The sequence below is a fragment of the Sturnus vulgaris genome, chromosome 10, assembly GCF_052056855.1.
Source record: "Sturnus vulgaris isolate bStuVul1 chromosome 10, bStuVul1.hap1, whole genome shotgun sequence".
Taxonomy (NCBI): domain Eukaryota; kingdom Metazoa; phylum Chordata; class Aves; order Passeriformes; family Sturnidae; genus Sturnus; species Sturnus vulgaris.
In genome coordinates this window covers 19,411,347-19,429,070 of record NC_142252.1, presented here as the reverse complement: position 1 = coordinate 19,429,070, position 17,724 = coordinate 19,411,347, and the positions used below count along the sequence as shown (strand labels likewise).

Here is a 17,724-nt window from a genome sequence, read left to right as displayed (position 1 = left end):
TAAGAGGTTTGGGTGTGTTATGGAGATGAAGACAAGTGGTTTTCTAGTAAGTCATGCCTCATACAGATGATTCAAAAAATCCACACCAAAAGTTCCTTCAAATCACAAGAGGAAAAAAAAATATTCAAGCAAACAATGGACACTTTACCCCTTCTGCTGACAGATGAACACCCTTTTGTAAACGTATTTTCAGACTGCTATTACATATCCCACGGGTTCCGTGACACTGCTGAGGGAATGAATTTCCACCAGACAAACCACAGGCTGCACAGTCAGCCTAAGGTGATCTCCTGGTAAGAGGATTCTCTCTCCAACATGCCACAGAAGCTGCCTTTCCGCTGAATTTAACCTAATTAATTGAAATTATTGTCACTGACTATCCCGTTATATAACCACAGGAACAATAAATCCTTTGCCATGGTGCTCTTCACCTGAACTGCAGTTGAGAAAGGAGCAAAATGCAGCGACCCTGTGCAGCAGAGCAAGGAAAGCAGGCAGGGTTATTCATGAACACAACCTGGGCTACACCGAGGGTGAACAGGGGCTGCAGGGTGGGGAAGGCAGGCACAGGCACAAGGATGAGGCAGCACTGTCAACTGATCATGGACTTGAACTTCAGCTCCTTAATCTGCTAGAAAAGCTACTCAAAACATACTGAAAATGTTATTTTCTGCCTCGGGTCATGCGAACTGGTCTGTGTGCTCAGCACAGCAACACTCGGATGAGAAGAGGCTCACTGGAGATATGCCACAAGATACAGTACTGAAAAACAAAAATAGCTCATTTTGTCATGAAGAAAACTGAGAGCACTTGCAAGTAGTTAAAGGTTTGTAGAGCTTTCTAAGCCTGTTGTACTTTAGGTTTATACGTATATATTATGATTTTAGAAATTCTTTGAAAAGTTAATAGCAGATCTGTTTTTGTTCCCTTTTATATTGAGATGCAAACTGTTTAAGCATTAACTACCCTTGATAATGCAATTAAAACCTGACCCATTTTGTAGACACAAACGACCTGCATTTTTCACAGCACAGCCATATATAACCAAATTCATCTCTATTTACCCTATCCCTCAATTCCATTTGCAACACTGAAATCTGAGGAGAAAAAAACAAAATAAAACAAAACAAGGGTACCAGAAATCAGTGCCTGGAAGGAAAACGAGCAGGTACCGTGCAGAGGAGGGGTGGCCACCCCCTCAGCTGTGATTCCATTTCTTGTAGAGAAGGAAAAGTCAAACAAGTCTATGTGCGAAGTTTTTTTCACTGCTCTGCACTCTAAAACAGACAGCAAGCAAATTACAAGGCTGCAAATCCAGGATTATATAAAACTAAAAACCTCTGGCAGTCATCATCTTTACTACTGAGTATAAATCACAAAATGCACTGATACGAACCCTTGTAAAATCTCTGATGTGGTTTTATACACACTTGGATAAAACGGACTGATACAAAAACTTCTACAAAACACACAGACAATTAAAAAGCAAGGGATCATGGGGACTTTACTCATTTCACTTAAAATGTTGCTGCTCTACTTCAGGCACATCTCTTTGCTCAAGGAACCTTCAAAACAACTAAAACCAGACATAATGAACACTATTATTATGGGCATTTATAGGAATAACAGCATCATCCAAAAGATCCCTTTTTAAGATGGGGCCCCCATCGTGCTAAGGTTGCATAAACACGTAGGACTTCGTTCCTGTGCTGAAGAGATTGTAATCTCACCAGACAAGGTCAATAAACAACACCAAAGGTCAACAACGAAGTGTCTTGTCCAGGACTTTTGTTGTTTTGTTTTAATATATATTCCCTTAGACCATCTGCTACTCTCTCTTATGGACCGAGGTCCTCCAGAGTCACCATCACTGCTGCTGCCAGGTCTGTCCTCCTAGCAAACCCATTAAAAAAAAAAAAATAGTAAAGATTCCTCTTCTGTGGGAGACAAAATACACTGAGGAGTTTTCAATGATAATGGAAGTGCTGAGATGTAACACAGCTTTTCTAGACATTGCTAAAAGTGCCAGTTGTTACTGAGTTAAATACAATACACAGATAAATACAATGTTGAATATTGTCATCTTTATCTAAATTCAGTAACTTCCCTGGCCAATGGAATGAAATATTTGTAGTACCAAATGAGGACTAAATGCTAGCCCTTGATTTACTTTAGAAAAAGAGCTAGATAAAGAGCTATGCAACAAGTCTGTGTCTAGAAAAAATCAAAACAATATAGAGCTAGTAGTGAGAGAATGAGATTCTCTTATTTTCAAACCATACAGCAACCAGGCTCCTGCAGGCAGCTCCTTGCTCAGCCCCTGTGAGCCCAGCACAAACACAGGCACTGAGTTACACCAGAGCTGAGCAAGCAGGGAAGAACAGGCTGAGAGAAGGAAGGTAAAAGCACCACAGGAAAAGGCACTTTTTTCTGTTCTTGGCTCTGGCTGTTGGGCTGAGTTAGGGAATGTCTTATTAAACAGCTGAAGCTCCAGAAATTTGCAGCCATTATCCTAGTGTGAGGAAAAATGTTACTCAGGCACTTCTGCCTGGTTGTGATTCTTTCTTCACTCAGCAAATATTTAGTAGATTTAAGGGTCCCAAAACATTTCTTTTCCCTAGGTGTTACTGAAACAATCCATACAGCTCGCTTAGATTTGGTTTGAAGTGATAAATAAATGCATTTCCTACAGTGAAGTCCACACTTTACAGATCCTACAGTCCTCCTGCACCAAGATAAAATGAGAGAAGGAAAAACAAGCAAAACCCCTACTTCAAAATGCTGCATTTTAGAGGATTTTATGGCATTCACAGAACAATTGTCCCCCTCCCCCTTTTCAGTATATTCCTTTTCATTTAACCCGAGATGTCCATTGTGAAATCCTCCTAGGAATTCATAGCAAGTTAAGGAACACTTTGCTTTTTGACAAATCCTCTATGCTTAAGGAATGCAAGTGTTTCCTTCACCCAATTCTTCATCTAAGCTTCCTAATTATAGCACTCTTACAGGATTTCAACATATGCTGGCAGAGGTGCTGTGTATCACAGTGAATTTCAAGTTGAGGTAGCCACAAAACTGCTCTTCAAACCCCCTGAAAGCACACACAGGGCAAGACTGCATTGTCATTTCTCAACCCTGACACAGTGTGCAGTGAGCTGCTTGTGGAAACGAGCCACAGCATCATCTTCCCAACTGTCCTAAGTGCTACTCAGCTCCCATAAACCATCCAAAGAAGAGCTGTGAATTCACCCACTTCTCATCCTCTAGGACATTTTTCAGTTGACCTCTTGGCAATTTTCATGGGTGTAGCCAGATAGATGCATGAGGCAAGACTGGAATTGTTTTAAATAAATAATTTCTCTGACATGAATTAATTTTTCAGTGGAAGATTCCTGTGGATACAGCACTGCAAATACACAAATGCCATGCTGCCAGGGCAAGAGAATAAGGAAGGAAGTGTGTTTACTCTGTGACCCAGACCTCCTCCTGGGATCCCCAAGCTCCTTTCCCTACAAACCACTGGAGACTTTTCACCAGAAGAGTTACAAGTCACAGAAATATGCAGAACAATTGACTTCACTTAAGCTGCAATGCTTTTTTCTTCAAAAGCAAGCAAGAGAGGTTCCTAACTTATGAGTCCTGCATAGTTGACATCTTTTTCAGTTGATGTCACCCATCACAGCTGTAACTTGGCACTTCTAGTAACACTCTGCTCAAAACTTGCCTTTCCTGATGTTTCTCCATTCCTGCACTTGCAACATGTCCCACATCTATCTTGGGGTAACAACAAAACCTCAGGAACCCTAAAAATGACTATTTTTTCCCCATAGGTTTGCTATGTATAGATGCCACGAGTTCTTTTTGGAAAGATTTAGAACTTGCGCATATAACACTCCTTTTTCAAAGAATAAATTTAAAGATTTACATAACGGATTAAATGGTCTTCCAAATCAGACAAAAAATGAGTCCAGGGTTTGCTTATGTGCTTCTGAATCTGCTGAATTATAATATTTCTGATCATTACACTGTTTTCTACCAGCTACAGATTTTGCCCCATGTTCCCAGTTCCCATGAACTCCAGACACTTGGGACATTAGTAATAAGACATTTCAGAGGATCACACATAACACTCATTCCTCTGCCAAATATGCCACAATCCACATTCAACTGGGGACAGACTGAAAAGCAGACTGATGAAAATGGGAAACTTTAACAGAGACAGTCCAAGTGCAAGTCAACCTCAACAGGGTAATCCCTGCAACTGCCTTGACATGGGCATTTTGAAAGACAAAAACATCAGGAATTTATTTAGTTTGCATTATGATGAAAAGGAAATTCAACTGAAATACATAGATGACCACAGAGACACGTGTGAATAAAAAACCACAAGCCACCAAACAAAAAAACCAAAACAAAACGGCAACAGTTGTTCCTGTGGGCAATGAGGAGGCCAATCTGCTGAGAAAGTTCTGTCAGCTTCAGCAAAAAGGAAGTTAAAACAAAACTGGATGGGTCAGTGGAAGCAACTTTGCTCCACAACAGCCTATTCTATTCACCACAGCTCCCAGTCTGAGCCAAGAACTGGGACCTGCAAGAGTCTGCTCACCAACTGGGGAGGACTTTAAAACAGGAACCTTGTAAACTGCAGCTGCATAGGAAAAATCTTAATAATAACCAAAATGGAATGGTTCAGCAAAAAAAGGATCTTTTTTTTTTTCAGAAAAAGTTAAATATAAAAGAAGCCAGGAATTAGGCCAGTGGAAAGGTATGCCAACAATCTGTTCTAAGCTGCATTCACAGCCACAAACTCAAACACTTACCAGTTACTTGCTTATCATAAGAAGTATGAAATGTGTACAAGAAAAGGCAGCAATGATCTTGCCTAAAGAGCAGCACATCACCTTGGGCTATCAATGGTAGGAAATATTAAGTTGTATTTTATCTTCTATTTAGAGCAAAACCCCAGCATCCCTAATGTGTTTTCCATTTGCTATTTACGTAATTAAGTCACCTCCTAACAGTTCAAATACCTTCACTTACTACTCAGGTTACTTCCAATTTCCCAGATGGTCAGTCTCCAGAAAACACCATCTGAGCCTCAGCTACTTCTTGGTTAAATCCATTCTGACGGCTTATTAGTAGAATAATTTATCAGCTGTTAAAAGAATTTTTGTTACAAATTCGTTTTCTATGTAAATAAGGCTCCATGAACTAGGATGGAATTCCAGCCTTTTCAAATGCTTTTTAATGTGAAATGCTGACATCAAGTCTTAACTTCATTTGATTATTTTTTCTGTTTATATTATTAGCAACCAGTTTTTCTGGCACTCTTTCCTGTTCCAGTTCAATCACTCGGTTGAATTACTTGAACTCCTGCTGAACTGCACCAAAAAAAGGAAAATTAACTAATGCCTCATTTGATCTTGTGACCATAAAACTTGTGTTTTCATTCCCTCTTTAACCTTTGACCATCTATTTTCCCCTTAATTTGTGCGTTATGTACCTGATAGTTTTAAATTTGTTTCTTTTATTCATGAAAAAAGGCTCTGCTCTGATGGTTGATTTGTCCTCTGTTCATTTTAACCACCAGTGGCTTTATCCTGGATTCTCATCAGTAAGCACACACTTAAAATCACTTCTTCAGAGCCCATCATGTATATGTTATTTGGCTTACTGTATGCTCTTTACCAGAAGTACATGGCTGTTCTCATAAAAAGTGTGAGCTAAGCTGAAAGAGAAAACAAGTTACAAGTTACATTTCACTAAATGGCTGATTTTGAAAAAGCTCCTTTGCCAGTTTCACAGAATCAGCTGAGTTGGAAGAGACCCACAGGGGTCATCGAGTCCATCTCCTTGCCCTGCACAGAACCATTCTCAGCTCACACCACGTGCCCAGTTTATTACTTTATTCAAGTCCTCTCCTTTTCACATTGTTATGATCGGCTTGAATTTAACTTATGCTACTGGACTTAGCTTTTTTTTTTTTTTAAACAGTTGTTAAACACCTGGACACAGGATAAAACACTTTTAAAACACATGTAGACTGTAATAAAATATGGTCCATCTACAGCCCAAAGAAATGAAGTGAAAAGGGAAGATTTCATGAATATCATGAATGAGGTCAAAGATTCCAATTACAGCTCACATTTGACATCAATACCCTCCATTTGTGTTGAATATTAAATTAATGGATGCCAATCCTACGTACATATGCTCAGTACAGGATTCAAATCCCTTGTGTTGAATAGTTTCTTATATTTGTTCATTAAATTACAATAAGAATGCTACACATGACCTTTATTTACAAATATGAGTGCACTAACCCACAATTTTTGCACTAACTACAATTTTTGCTTCTAATCACTGGGTGAACTAAAGACTTAGAAAGCAAATACAGGCTTCTAGACATGCCATCCATGCTGATGGCCACACAGGGTCCTGGTTTTTGAAGGCCACCAGGTCTCTGTTTCTCCTGAGTAAATAAGAGTCAGCATCAGCAGTGTCACTCCACACAGCCTACAGACTTCCTATTGTTCTGCAGCAATATTCATTATCCCCCAGCATCAGCACTGCTGAAACTACTTTCACTTCTGTTAACTTGAGCTAACATCAACTTTCTGTTGACAAGAAGGAAACCAGGATCAAGGCCTGCTGATACAAGTGACACATTGACACTGTCTCCTGTGAAATCAGCCTTGCTCTTCTGCAGATGGCAACACTCGTGCTGGGACACAAAAGAGCCTGTCCTTGGGTTTTCTCTACAACATCCTGCTTCATGTACACCCAAAAGCCAATTTAATTTTTTAACTATGCAACAAACTTTGTGCTGCATTTCTAATTCTTTCATACAATAGAGCAGGAAAAGGGTCGTTTCAGGTTATACAGCTTCACCACGGGCATATGGCAGTGAACCCAAAAACACAAAATCTCTCTCTCCTCTAAAGCACATGGCATGCTGATCAAGTAAGATATAATCTAATGCTAACAACACTACTGTTATCTATTGAACCAACACCAGTATAAAGCAGTAAAGACAGAAAAAACCTAAGGCAGGGGAGGTGAAACAGAGGAAGACAACAACAAAAAAAACCAACAGAGTAAACCAGCTGTAAGAGAAGACAACCCATTGCAGCAAAAAGAGCCTCTTTTCAGGTGCATTTAAGATTGAAAACCTAGGAATATGGATAAGGAATATCTATAGCCCTCACCCTGGTTTAGAAGATGTTCTTCTAGCTTGAGATACTGGCCCAGTTCCCTTTGCTCTTGCACTGTACTGGGCACCTGCCAGGGGCTAAATATCCTGGCTGCTTAGATAATTACATATTTATGATTTTGCCGAGAATTCTTAGTCAAAGATTATTTTTGAACTGTAAAATGCTTAGAGAAACAGCAGAGAAAGTTCTCTGACAAATGCTACTTCAAAACGGAGCCAACATTTAAATTTTTTAAAGGACGTTCATTTCCGTTTCAGTTGATTCATTCAGTGGTGAACTTTAATGGCAGAAAAAGGAGAAAAGGGGTGTTTTCCCTCTCAGTCAGAAAAGGATCTTGATAGCGTGTTTAACTTGCTCTCTGTAAAGAAATACAAAATTCAAAAACCTTTCCAAAAATGATTCAGAATAGTGTACTTAAATTTTTTACTGCTTATCACAGTTTGCACCCTACCACACGATGGAACTTTTCTTTTGTATCACATTATTAGTAAGATTTCCTCTTCCACACATAAACCACTAGATTAGCTAATTCATGCTGATCCAATAAACAGAACTGATGTATGAACATTTTGAAATATAATTGTTCAGCCACAACAAATTATCACACAAAATCCACTTCACCTTCCTTCATTGATAATAGCATCCACTGATTTCAGAAGGACCAAAACAGTCCAAAACTTCATGTTGTCAGTTATTTCAGACTATTTCAGAATCTGCTAGAAACACTTTTTTTTTCTTTTAAGGCTGCACTTCATAAACTGTACAACCAACAGCCTCAATAATAAATTTCATGAGCTTTTAGGCCCTACTGTTCAAAGTGCTTTCAAGCCTGGTTAGCTTTATGCATGCAAGGGCTCCTTATTTATATCTCAAAAGAACTACTCCTACACTAGAAGTTACATGTATGCACATGCATTTGTATTTTACAGAATAAGGGCCTTAGTCTTGCAGGGTTATTTATTTTGAATCAATTATTCCAGGCTCTTGAGGGCAACATCTTTAGTACTGTCAAGTTTCATGAACTCTGGAAAGCAGGGGTCCCTGTTCTCAGTATGACAAGTGACCTTCAGCTCCACCACCTTACAAAGAGCTGCTCGTCTGCAGATGCTCATTTTATACACCTGCAGTTGAGAGATGCCATTCAGCTCCTCTTGAAACAAAGCCAGTTTTGCCATTCCAGTGCAAAAACCTTGGAGCTAGCAGCACAGATCTCCAGCTGTCCTTGGCAGGTGCCAGCAGAGACAAGGCTTCCACACCAAACCCAACTCTCCAGCTCATACCCCCTCCCTTGGCTGCCTTCCTTTGCATGGAAACATTTTAACATACTAGCCTGGCAGATCAGTATTTGGGTGGGTTTGGCTGCTGGGGAAGCACAGGCTAATAGTTACATCTATTTATTCATTCACCTGGCTTTGAAGGAGCAGTAAGGTCACAGGACTACCTGAAGGCACTGCAGAGGCATTCAAATTAAAAATTTGCTGCAGTCTTGGGGAAATTTCTCCAGACACCTTCCAGTCTCTTCACTTTGGAGTGACTTATTCCTTCTCCCCAGCTCCTCCAAGCCCTCCTGCTGTTTCTGAGCTAAATCCCCTGCCTGGGTAATTACACTGAAATATTGCACCCATGGAATTTCCTGGCCCAAGAGACTCAGTGCCTGCAGAGCTGCTCTATAACATCCTTTATATGTAGGAACAGTTGACATAACACACAATAGGTGTGTTACACCCTTGAAACACAGTATAATGTGTTCACCGAGAAGCAGGCAACACTGAAAAGAATGGATTTAAATCACCTACTTGGTATTCCCCCCAAGACTGTGAGGACCTGCCTGGGCTGTTGATGACACCTCTTGCCTGGGGACTAGGTAATTTTGTGTTCACTGCCTATTCTCAGACTTTGCCTGTGCCAGTCTGTAATAAACAATAACATCCTCTTTCTCTTCTGCATGAGACCCTTTTAACCAACCAGGGTGCCCATCTTTGTCAAACCATCCATGTAAATAAAGGCTCAGAACGCAGACAAAGTGTTTCCCAGGCTGCCTGTAAGAAAGCCACCACACTGCCCTCCTTGAGTCCTTCACAGCCCCTTCTGGTCACCTCTGCAGAATTAAACCCATCCCAGCAAGCTGTCATAGGACAGCACTAACTGGTAGCTCCCACCTTTCTGTAAGTTCCTGGGTTCTGCCCAGTCCACTCTATATTTCTAAATTTAGATCTACATCTATATGTGTGTATAAATAACATGCACAGATAAGCACACTCCTGTATTCCCACATGTATTTATGTGCACACACACAAACCTGCTTCAATGACTTGCAAAGGCAGAAAGGCAAACTGGTTTGCTTCCAAAACTCACAAAAAAAGCCCTGCAAGATACAATGGAAAATCTCTCTTGGATAAGCTACCTGTTCCATCACATAGTAAGAAAATTTATTTGCTAAAGCCCTTGTTGAAATCCTGATGGCATCTTTTACTTAGACCAAAGATCTAAGACTTTAAATTTTTATTTCCAACACATTCATTAATTCTTGTGACCACAGATTAAGTACCCAGTTATCAGCCTCTAAATGAACCTTCAAAATCCTAGAAAAGTAGCATTAAACACTTAGTTTCCTGCAATTACCAGGCCTTTTTCAGTAAGCCTTTGCATCTTTCCTTTGACATTGGGAGGAACATTAAATTTGGCTGGAAGAATAGGAGGGAGAACTTACACCCACTGAACACAGCCATGCTATATCACAATATAAATATTTAATTTTCTAAAGAATTGCCAACAACTACAATATTTTTTAAGGAGTAACTAGTATTTTACCCTATTTGGTTTGTCAGTTTATATATATATAGCATATGTATGTATAGCATAACATAATATGATGCAAAAAAATAATCTGCTTTTAATTACCTTGAAAATTGAAAATCTAAGAAAACAATAGAAGAGAATGCAGTATGTGTAAATTGTTATTTTGTTTTTTCTTACTACTAAGAACTGGAACTGACAATCAGGCTTAAAACATGACCAAAAATGCTACAATCATTTCTCAAGGGAATCAGAAATTAATTTCTTATTCAAATATATGTGTTGAACATGGGCAACCACGGTTAAAGCACATCCTGTTTGGGAGATGCACACAACCTGCTTTCTTCAGTGATCTCTGGCCCACACTTTGTTTACACACAGCAAAGAGGAAAACATAAAAAACTATAAAAATCTTTTTTACTGAACAGGTTTAGTTACAATTACTTTGGGGATGGTAAAAAATGTGTCTAGCTTGTCTCTTAAATCTACATTCAAACTATTTCAAAGTTAATCAGAGGTGAGTAATGGTTCAGAAATCTCTTGAATAATAAAGCAGAACAACTTAGAGCACAAAAACAGCCCTCAAAGAAAAGAGTGGGGAGTACTTCACTTCACTGCAAGTAACAGTTGAGTATATTTTATGATCACTGTAACAACTACCATGCCCTTGAGACTGTGCAATTCTGAATTGCTAATATAATTTGTAGGGGGAAAATTAGGACAAAATGCAGTAACATTTCAAGTACAGTCTCACAGTATTTTAAAATTTTATGAAGTATAAGGACTAGGTTAATATGAAATGAGTCATGTTTTTAAGAGAGGCAGTAATACAGATCAGTATCTTAAATCATAACTAAAATAACACTCAACCACTACAAAATAAAAAGAAAACAGAGTAGCTTTTTGCTGGAAAAAGGTCAACAACAACAATGAAGATTTAACAATACTAGAAAAGGCTGAGAGCACTGTTGATTTCAGGACTGAGACATTAAAACACCAGTCTGAATGACCAGGTCATTCTTTCTCAATCAGTTCATCCCAAATAAATAAAAACTCTACTCATATCAACCCTGAGCCTGAAAACCAGACAATTAAACAGCATACATGCTTGGTGCAGATCTTCTGGTTACAGAGGTATATTTGCTTTACTTTGTGACAAATACATTACATTCCACTCCATGATGTCTTTGGGAGTTACCAGAATTGCTTCCTACCTCAAAAAGTAAAGGAGTTACATCCAAGCAAACTCTTTGAGCATCATTTTCCTCACAGGGCAAAGACAGTGGAGTTGCAAAGCTGTAAGTGAGGCTGCAATTGATTTACATATTCTTTAGATCCATTTCCACATGCAAACCAAAGGAAACCAGCTCAGCTCTCAGATCCAAAATTGAATTTTCAAAGCAAGCGGTTCAAAATCTTCCCCCTTTAACTTCTGTACTGAGCTCAAAGATCTAGAGATGCTTCAAATACAGAACTCACACTGGCACTTTATACATTTAATTCTTAAGGCTAATGCTGAAGGTGCCACTCTTGTACACCTCAACTGTGACAACACAAGATACCAAAACTGCTAAATAGAGGTTGACTGATCAAAGCTGAAACAGCAAGTTCCAGTCCTTCCCTTCAGGCCTCAGCTCTGCTTTCCATCTGCACAGCTATCAGGAAGCAGCAGCAAACCAAAAGGACAGCCTGAAAAGATGAATTTGCTATAGTCTGTTACAACTAACATTCCAGTGATGGAATAAGAAGATTGCCCCTTTCTACAGAAGCTAAGATTTTAACTTCTCTGGTCTTACACTGACACATGGGCTGAAGTAAAATACACCTGACAATGCAGAGCTGGTTTTGTTTAGTTTTTTTTTTTCTGGGAAAATCTATTAGTATTGAAACAAACTGCAGAGAGGACCCAAGTGGGGGCAACAGAACACTCGGCTTGGCTACAGCTCACCCCAAACAGGCTCTTGGCCAAAAGAGGAAGCAACACCAGTTACCAACAGGATGAGCTAGGCTACTGTCAAGTCACACTTCTCACTTCAAAATTAACACGCTGCCCTACTTTCCACAGGATAAAACCAGGTGCAATTGTAATATTTTTGTCAAACAGCATAATGGTCTAGATGCTCCTTAAAAAAATGAAAATAATCCACTTGAATACTAAAAACTAGTTATTCTAAAAATACTGTTTGCAGTGTAAGCCTGCTAATGGCATGTGTGCAGAGAGGAACCACACCACCTGTAGCCAGTTAAAAAGGTACTTACCATTGGCAGTGCATTGATATGCAGAAGTTTTCCTTTCGGGTGCCTCTTGCCACAGAAGGGTGACGCTGACAGGGAAATAAGGAGACAAAATAAGCAATGTTAGTAGGCATTATTTTGCAAACTGTGCTGTTAACACACAGTCAAACGTTATCATTTAACCTTCCAGGCTCTCCCAGTTCCTGGAGCTGAGCATCCCCACCGTATGTGCTCAGACCTGGAACAGAGCTGGGACACAGCACGGAGCTGGAGCTTTGCACAGCTCCTGCCCTCCCCACATCCCAGAGCTGGCTCCTGCAGAGAGCCTGGCACACAGAGCCTGGAGCAAACACTGAATGAACACCGGCACCACCAGGCTCTGGACAGCCACACCACTCAGGAGCACACATGCACCACAACCTGGGTAGAAGTATCCCAATGCCTGCATTTTGCTTCAGCTCCCCACAAAAAGCTTCAGGAAGACAACTAGGCAACTTACAGCATCATCTGCCTATGCCAAATTTCTCCTAGAAATAAACCACAGCTACCAACATTTAACACTTTGAAAAGCCCCAAACAAAAGTCAACGTTGCAGTGGTATGACTTCCAAAACGGTTACATCCACTATGAAGCAGAAAAAGAATAAGAAATCTGTTTTCCTAACACATCTTGCACTAAACTCAATTTATATACACAGGTGTGCCCATGAGCCCAAAGAACTACCAACTCCAGCAGTGACCTCAGTAATTAAAAAATAAAAAAAATCACCAGCTCATACTAATTGCAAGCAACACTTGACAACATGAAAATAACAGAAATCTCCCTAGTGCAAAATTCAAGAGAAATCTTGCCCACCTTTAAAACCCAAATAAAAACATAATCCAAACAAATCCACACTCTTAGATGTTAGTAATTTTCTTTACACATCAATAATAATTTTATGCACCCAAAAATAAAATAACTAAGTATAAGCACACAGCTTTTGACATCCAAATATGAGGTAAGTCCATCCACTACAACATTCATTTTTATTCAGCAGTGACAAACGATTTTCATCCACACTAATACTCCTGAGTAGTTGCCCTCCATACAAATACCTGCCAGACGACTTTTCTTTAGGACATAATCTAATTGCCCACTCAAAGAGCAGGAAGGGTGACAGATGGACATGAGTGACTAATGAAGTATTACCAGACTATTTTTAGATTAAATTCTTTACCAAGCATCTGCAACTGTGGTCAAAAAACTTTTACTATGAGTAAAGAGTAACTATGGTTTGTGGGACTCATGATCAACACGAGGTTCTCACGTGCAATTTTCAAGCTCAACCAGCAGGAAATCATTCATTATAGAGCCATTTTTGAACTCAACAAAAAAAAAAAAAAAAAAAAAAAAAAAAAAAAAAAAAAAAAGAAGAGAAAAGAAAAGCTGCAGCATTTGGGCTTATTTTATTCTTGGAAGATGCCACAAGGCAGGCAGAAACATCACCTTCACAGTGTAAGCAAGAGGCACTGCAGAGGATGCTGAGGAATGCAGGAATGCTGGGAATTGAAAGAATTTGCAAACATGCTCTTATTTCCTTGCTTAGTTGTACTAGTGCTGCAGAAAATATGTAAATAGGCTGAGTGAAACTCCACTCCTCAAGAGGTACAGTAGCCTATGCAAGCTTTTTTCCATAGCTGGGGCTGCTGACCAGCTGAGAAGAGAAAGCTTTAACACCCACTCTGCAGACCCCATCAAAACATAATTTGCTTATAACAGGAGTTTTCCTTAAAAACAGAACAAAACAGCAACCAACCAACACTCTTTTGAGAACAATCTAAATCATGAGAAAAACTGTGTGCAGAGAAATGCAGAGAAGGGCCGCTACCCCCTCCCAGTGTGATGCTCAGTTTGGGTTATTCCATTTGGGAAGGAACATTGCAAACATAAATAAAGGGATGACTGCACAAACATAAACCATTTTCTTCCAGGAAAAAGGGCTTTCTTCAGTACACTGCCCAAACTGTCTCCTTCCAACACCTCTTTGCCCTTGTGCAATCTCGAGTGCAGTACTCAGCATCGAAGCCAGAGAGGGAAATCTCTCCTCCTGATCCGTGGAAGAGGATTCTTGTCCTTTGCTTTACATCTAAACAGGGCAGTGACACGGAAAGAAGCTGGAAGCAAAGACTCAAGAGAGCAGAGAATGAGAAAAGAAAGGGTTCACTGACTTCATTCCTCACCAATGTTAATTGGTTGTAGGCTCCAGTTTTAAATAAGGGCGCTTGAAGAGACATGTAAACATTTAGAAAACTCTGCAATGTCCTTCTCCAGAATCAATTGCTGAGGACAAACGCCTCATCAGCAGCTTTTTTTTTCTTTCCAAATTTATCTTATTGGATTTTGGCACGTACCTTGAAACAATGCAGGTGACAGTTACAATTTATTGATTTCGGACTATCTCTCACCTTTATATTCCAACACGTTACAGTGATTTAAACAGGTGCCCAGATGTAGTAACAGCTATACTATGTGACACTTAAAAATAATCCACTAGATGCCCTTTAAGTTTATAAGGCACACCTGGGGAATGCACAGCAGCTTGTGAGTTTGGATTCTTCAACTTGGGGAGGCTGGGAACGGCTCACCACTGCCTGATGACCAATGTATTCAACATCAATTGAAAACTGCTCCCCTCAACTTGAGAGCAAAGATGATTTTGCCATGTGTGCACTGACACACACGTGCTCAGAGCTAGTGCTTGCTGCCTTGCCCACACCCATTTTTTCTGCACAAAATGACACACCTGATGCTCACGTGCCCCTGAGATTCGGGGCCAAACACTCAGTACGACACCCAACATCATATCCTTGTGAAGAGCATCCTACCCTGCTGTGGTGTACAGAGACCAGCCCTTAAACCAAGCCTAGACCACACTCCAGGCCTTAAACCCAGCTTGCATGAGCCAGGCAGTTCCCATCTGCAGGGCCAGAGCTAATAAGCCAAACCACCTTCACCAAAGCAGCAAACACCCACTCAGGCTGCTTGCACAGACTGGGCTGCTGCTATCAATCAAGTAATAATTGTGTGGTACAAAGGAAGCCACAGATAAAAACAACCCTGGCACCAACACAGTGACAGAACTGGTTATCAACACACACACCAGATGTACGCTGATGTTAGTCCTTACCTGCTTCCAAACACAATCAGTTCAAAGCAAGGATTTCTCTAAATGCTACTTGCAGAAATGTTTAACCATTTCCTTACAGAAATGCTGCTATTAGTGCTACTTTCTCCTTCCCAGACATTGCACTGGGTTTGTGTTATGGCTAAACTGGTATGTTTTGTGTGAGCTTTGAATTGCTCCTGTTCCCCATGTGAACTTGTGCACTTGTGCTTTTTTCCTAATCCTCTTAGGATCACACTGTTTATACTACTTTCTGAGATTTTGGTGCTATTTGAGCTCTAACAACAAATTTAGTCATTAGATGTTGTGCTTTCCGAATCACAAAAGCCTTCTTAGGACACAGTATCTTTTCTTCTAAATTATCCTTGAGTATACTGCTTTTATCTGGATTCGGTATCTGGAAAAGTGTCCCAATCAAGAAAGAATTAAAAATAACTAAATCCTGTATATTCCCCTCAGTAACTAGGCTGCAAAAAGCATGAGACAATAATTTTAAAAGCCTAAATTGAAAACTAATCACTCTATTGAATCCTTCCTTTCATTTGGTTAATAGGCACATACAAAGCTAATGGTGATTCTACCACTGCTGTGCTTGGAACATAAACAGAGAAAACCAAAGTGATTTCTTTTAATCACAGTTCTACAGAGATGTATGGCAATTTTTTTTTAAGCAATTCAGCACGTCTACAACAACATCTGCTTTTCAAATCTGACAGAGAGGCTAAACTGAGACGGATACCAACTCAGAAAACTCAGGAGAAACAAATACCTGCAAGTGTGTGTGTGGGGTGGAAATCAGCATCACACACAATACATTGTTCAAAACTGTCAATACCTGAAACTGGTAGGTAGCAATAGGGTTCCTAGAGACAAAATAACATGCACAGACTGCTCCAGTACTTCACTCTGAAAGCACGGCGTGGGCGAGCATGTTTTACAAGAAGCCTCATCAGGAAGCACTGAAAGTATCTAAGATCTGCCCAGAAACATATCCACACAAATTCCTCAACTCTACCTGAAACAGCTCTTCTCCATCAATTGAGATGTTATTTCCTAATCTTTGTTCTTTTATCTTTATTCCATCAGAAATATATCATAGAAATAATGATGCAAGTTGACCTTCCAGATGTTTCAAAGAAGAAATGCTTAACTTGTACATTAATATCACATTAAAGCTGCACAACTTTCCACACTTCAGGAATACTCTTCTATAAAACAAGCACCTGTATGTCTATGGAAGTATGGGAATCAACTCCTAAAACAAAGGGTATCTGAGGGGATAAAGAATATGAATTGGGCAAGCAGACAGCACTATTCTGGAGAAAAGTTCATCCAGACACAGAAACAGGATTCACTGTGCAATGAGAAACACAGGGCAAGCCAAACCAGAGCAAAAGAATACTGCAGAAGTTTAAACACCAATTGCTCTAACAGTCAAAAATTGAGGCAATCACAGAAAATAGCTCATAGCCCACTGAAAGAGAAGAAAGCTGAATTGCTGGAGAAGAAACCAAGTCAGCCAGCTCCATTAAAACCCATAATGGACCCCAGTAATTGTCAATGCCAATCAGCTGGTACCGAGCACCATTTCACTTGCAAGGCATTTAAATGGAATTCATTAGCAAGTAATCCAATTCACGTAAACTGGAAGTTACAAGGTCCTAGAGAACGAAGTTAAATCCAGTCTAGACTGGGAAATAGTATAAAGATTTATTACTGAAAGCACTCTTATGCCAAAGGACCTTAAAGCACCCACAAAAGCCCACCTTCACAGACTGCTACCTGCAGGATGGGGGCCCACCTGTGAAAATTCAAGGTAGTTTCCAATTTTCGGAGTTTTTCTTCCAAAAATAGTGGACATGATGACTACTGACATATTGATCAAAACAGTGGCATATTGACAAATAATTTTTCTGTGTTTTTAATCTAGAACTGAGTCTTAAATTTAAATTCATCACTGGAATAATAATCAGCTAAAACAGCTTCTCAAACTGGGTGGTCTCAGCAGACTCACTTCAAATAGGAAAAAGACTTTTCCTTCTCTAAAAGAAAAAAAAGAAAACAACAAAAATCTGATGTGTAACATTTAGGGACCACTCTGTTATTACAGATTTCAAATACATACCTAAAAAACTGAACCAAGACACACACAAAAAAAAACAACCAACCAAACAAAAACTTTCAAAAAAAAAAAAATCATAATTTTTTTTTAGCATTCCGTTTCCTCAAAGTAAGAACAGACATATTTCCCATGATACTAATTCAGCCTTCTCCAGCTCACTAAACCAACTCAGCTGCACTGGTGAGTGAGAA

The 17,724-nt window shown here is 39.7% G+C and overlaps 1 protein-coding gene across 2 annotated transcripts in view; it reads right to left on the bottom strand.

The window, feature by feature from the left end:
- Positions 1 to 17,724, bottom strand: part of TBL1XR1 (TBL1X/Y related 1) — a 104,560-nt gene that overhangs the window by 44,856 nt on the left and 41,980 nt on the right. For both annotated transcript variants that reach the window (XM_014871513.2, XM_014871512.2), the window contains exon 2: positions 12,270 to 12,334. The gene's annotated coding sequence lies outside the window, so the exon portion shown is untranslated. The remainder of the gene's footprint in view (positions 1 to 12,269; positions 12,335 to 17,724) is intronic.